Source organism: Marmota marmota, unplaced genomic scaffold (genome assembly GCF_001458135.2).
Source record: "Marmota marmota marmota unplaced genomic scaffold, marMar, whole genome shotgun sequence".
NCBI classification, from domain to species: domain Eukaryota; kingdom Metazoa; phylum Chordata; class Mammalia; order Rodentia; family Sciuridae; genus Marmota; species Marmota marmota.
Genome location: NW_026000016.1, coordinates 12,762,830 through 12,766,493, shown reverse-complemented (window position 1 = coordinate 12,766,493; position 3,664 = coordinate 12,762,830). Strand labels below are relative to the sequence as shown.

At 43.7% G+C, this 3,664-nt stretch overlaps 1 pseudogene; it reads left to right on the top strand.

The window, feature by feature from the left end:
- Positions 1 to 215: 215 nt before the first annotated feature.
- LOC107140256 lies at positions 216 to 2,951 on the top strand (annotated as a pseudogene).
- Positions 2,952 to 3,664: the final 713 nt, after the last annotated feature.

Sequence of the window (3,664 nt, the reverse complement as noted above, 5' to 3'; positions counted from 1 at the left end):
CTAGGCTTTCATGGTTTTTCTAAGTGGTCTATAGCTCCTCCCCATCCCCCAAACACTTAAGACCATCTGTGAATATTTTATTAGATGAAGATTCTAGTGGTACACAATTCCCAGGGTGGTTGTGGGGATACATTAAGGTGGGCAAAGTCACAGGCAGAATGCTAATTCAACAAAGGAATCAGACAGGGTCAAAACTATTCCTGAAAGCAAGAGACATGACGCAATTTGAGAAATGGAGAAAGCCTGAGGTGGCTCTCAGCTCCAGCAGAGACAAATACTGGAGTCTCCAGGCAGGTGGGTTGAAAGTCCGTCTTTGGGTGCTGTTGCCACCTTCCAGGACACCACAACTTGGACTTTGCTGCAATTACCAGTCTTGGAAAAAAGGTACTTATAAAGTATATTTTTCCAGAAATAGAAGCTTTTTAAAACATGTTTTTGCATCATTAAGAATTTGGGCACCAGGGGTGGTGGTGATGCATGCCTGGAAGCTGAGGCAGTAGGATTGCAAATTCAAAACCAGCCTTAGCAACTTAGGCAGACCCTATCTCAGTATAAAAACCAAAAAGGACTAGGTACGTAGCTCAGTGGGAAAACACTCCTGGGTTCAATCACCATTACTAAAATCAATAGATAAATGATTAATAAGGAAGGATAAAGAGGAGGAGGAGGAGGAGGAGAAGGAGGAGGAGAAGGAGAATTTGAAAAATATGAAAAGAGTAGGATCAGGATCCTGGGACACCAGAACAGATGTTCTTTTGGAAGTTGATTGCATCCTCCTCTATAGAAGTCCAGGAATGAAAGATTCTTGAGCTGTATTTCTCCACCTTGGAATTCACCCAGTTAATTACAGAAGCATTACCTTCTGCTTACTTGACACACCCTCAGTGAAGCTCTGATGGATAGACGCTTTCCAGAGAATGTGTGGCTTTTTCTTCATGTGGAAGTTGGAAGACAAAGTGAAAGGGCCCCTGAATTATCTGCTTTTGTGAAATAACTTGGTTCTCAAAACATGGACCCTCGATTCAAGCTGCAGCTGTGGTCCTCAGCTGTCTGTTGGCATTGAAGGGACTTGATATTTTATGCTATCGGTGGAATCAGAGTGTCTGTGGTCACATTCTTTTTCATGACTAAGTTAATCTTTGAGCTTGCTACACATGTAGCCAGCTTCCTTCAAATTGAAGACTTGAGTGCTGAGGTGATGGGGTTATTTATGAATGGGTGTTGGGGAAGTTACCTGGATCCCCAGTCCTGCAAAGTCTGGGATTGGAAGGATCCCTATAAGTTATTCAATAGGAATGAGCAGCCTTTCCCTGCACATCAGCCTATTGGACTGAGGGTTCACATTTCTCATGTTGAGATAGCAGTGAAAATTCCAGTGACCTATTCCTTCAGGAGCCCAGTTCCCATTTGGAAAAGCTGAACTTCCCAGGGCACAGGGCCAGGCATTATGACATTATCATGAAGACTGGTGGATTAATGTGGCTGATAGTCCCTAATACAAAAAAATTTCAGCCTGGAATGGTGTTTCCTTTCAAGAACAAAATCGTGTGTCATTTTTCTTGTGTTGTCCTGTGGATAGTCACACACCCTTCAAAGAGTGTCCTGAAATGAGTATAATAGTTCTACCAACAGTTCCACATGCTTGAGAGATGAACAGAGTTTATCCACTCATTAGCTTGACCCTCAAGAAGAAAACACTGGAGTCTTATTTGATAATTCAGTGACATCCACCAGGCAGATTTGCAAGGTTTTCTTGTGACTCACCCCACATTCTCATGGTTGCCTACATGCCTGTATTTCATTCCAAAAGCAGCTGATTAATAACAGCAAATTTGACCTTATTGTGTTACGTGAGAATGAGAAGAATATTCTTGGATGCAATGTGTTCAATTTAGGAGAAAGCATTTATTTTGAGGCTTATTTTTAAAATGTCACCAACTGTACCCATATACCACGCCACCTCCCACCTATGCACATGATCTTTTCCCAGGGCTGACCCTCGACTGCTGTTAAGGAAGAAGATGAATGTCGACCCCGTCCAGTGTGGGCAGCTGAACCAAAGTCACTTGTGTGAATTTGGAGTGCTGTAAAATACCACACAGACACAAAACACCTTTTATAGGAGCTTCAGGACAGCTTCCTCATCTCCCAACCTCAGGCTTCCCAAGAAGTGGGGCAAGAGAAGGTCATGAGAGGCTTGAGAGAGAGAGAAAGAGAGAGCCCATCAGCCAGCATGTTCAGGGTAGGATTACAAAGGAACAGGTGAGTGTGACTCAACCCCAGCTGGTGCTGCCTACACCTGGAACCAAGCCTTGTTCTCCAGCTGGCAAACACCCAAGTTACTGCGGAATGCAATAATTTTTCAGGACCCCAGGGCATCAGGGCTTAGAGGCATGTTCATCCAGGGCAGCTTCCCACAGTTGAAGACTCCCTTGGGAGTGTCACATCCCTGAGAAGGGGAAGAAACCGAATAGTGTGGACTGTTATGTGTCACCAAAGCAATTATCACTGAAGTAGATCTACATAAAAATCATTCCATGGTACCTTAAAATTCTCCTGCCTTGGCCCTGACCCTGTTCATAAGCACCTCACACTGATGGTGGAGAATGGCATTTAGCCTCCTGTGGAACTCAGATGTTAGGAGAGGAACATGCTAGCAGCCACTTTCATCTACTCTCTGTACAAGAACATTGGAGACTCTGAGGCTTTTCAGGGCAAGGAGAACTTTCCGATGAGAGCTTCAGCAGGTACACATGAAAAGACTTCATTCTAAAATCACCCTGAAGGACAGCAGGTCCTGGTTGAAATCATCTTTGAAGGTCACTGGGATTTCCTCCATCTCCGATTGGAGCATGAACTTTGAAGTGGTTTTTCAGGCCCAAGGCTAGTCCTGGGAAGGCTAGAGGGGCTGGAGGCTGGAGCCAGCTGCTGCTGCTGGCTGAGGTGCGAATGCTGGGGCAGATAGTCAGGAGTGGGAAGTGATAGTCAGAGGCCAAGGTCCTCTCCAAAGCCTCCTGCTTCCTGTTCATTTCCTCCTGCCTCTAAGCCCCCCTCTGCTTCCTGTTAACTGGATCCATCAGGAAGTCTCTGACAGAAGCATCGAAGGAATGTGTCATGGGTATAACCAGAGGACAGAATATGGAGAGAAGGATTTGGAGCTCAGAAATAATACTAAAGTAACCAATATAAACAATGATTGAGTGTGCATTTTCATCTACATAAAAAAAACATAACAAGGGTTAATCTTTTGTAGGCTCATGCATGTTTGTAGTTTTTTAATTCATCTCGTGTGATTTTATGTTTAATGTCTTTTTCACTAGACTTCAATCTCAATAAAAGAGTCTATTGTTTATTTCCGCCCAGCTGTGCTGCCAGAGTCTACAGCAATGACCATTATGGAGTGGCCCTTCTAAAAAGTTGCTAATGGGCTGACTTGTTTCTCTGGGTTTTGTCTCACTTGATTTATGTTTCTGAAAGATTATGCTATCCTTTTTTGTTGTAGTGAAAACTCTGTCCTTGTAAAATTATGATATAAACTTTACTTTTAGTGCTTTTATTTGAGAGATGAGTGGAGGTAGAAGCTGGCAGGTGGCTGCTCTGGAGTCAAATTCCCTGATTGAGCTGTCTACACCACACCAATTATTGTCAATGGTCCATACCTGTT